Source organism: Carlito syrichta, unplaced genomic scaffold (assembly GCF_000164805.1).
Source record: "Carlito syrichta isolate Samal-C Ts95f unplaced genomic scaffold, Tarsius_syrichta-2.0.1 Scaffold304179, whole genome shotgun sequence".
Taxonomy (NCBI): domain Eukaryota; kingdom Metazoa; phylum Chordata; class Mammalia; order Primates; family Tarsiidae; genus Carlito; species Carlito syrichta.
This window is the reverse complement of record NW_007248275.1, coordinates 1-831: the sequence shown is the minus strand read 5'-3', so window position 1 is coordinate 831 and position 831 is coordinate 1.

Here is an 831-nt window from a genome sequence, read left to right as displayed (position 1 = left end):
AAAAAATCCTAAAGGCAGCAAGAGAAAAAGTTAGACTACCTACCAGGGAAGACCAATTAGAATAGCAGCAGATTTATCTACTGAAACCCTCCAGGCTAGGAGAGCTTGGAGCCCTATCTTCAAAGTTCTAAAAGATAAACAATTTCAACCAAGAATAACCTACCCAGCCAAGCTAAGCTTCATCAGTGAGGGAGAATTGAAATCTTTCCCAAATATCCAATCCCTAAGAACTTACGCTGCCACCAGACCCCCTCTACAAGAAACACTTAAGAAAGTATTGAACACAGAAGAAAAGGAAAAAAGAACAACATTCTTCACAAGCGTACAGGTAAAAGATTAAAAACACACGCGATCCAACTCTAAAACCAAAAGAAAGACAACACACAAACAGGAAGAATAGCAACAACTCTGTAAGAACATTATGATAGGGATCAACTCTCACATTTCAATAATTAGTTTGAATGTAAACGGACTAAATGCACCACTGAAAAGACAAAGAATGGCAAAATGGATAAAATATCACCAGGCAACAATCTATTGCCTTCAAGAGACTCACCTCACTAGAAAAGACACTCACAGACTCAAAGTAAGAGGATGGGAAACAAATTCTCTGGCGCATGGAACACAGAAGGAGGAGTCATGATCTTAATCTCAGACAAAATACCCTTTAAGCTATCAAAAATTAAAAAAGATACAGAAGGCCACTACATAATAATAAAAGGTTCAATCCATCAACAAGAAATATCCATCCTAAACATATATGCACCCAAAATAGGAGCACCAACTTTCATAAAGCAGCTCCTAGGTAAACTAAAAAAAGATATCGACTCC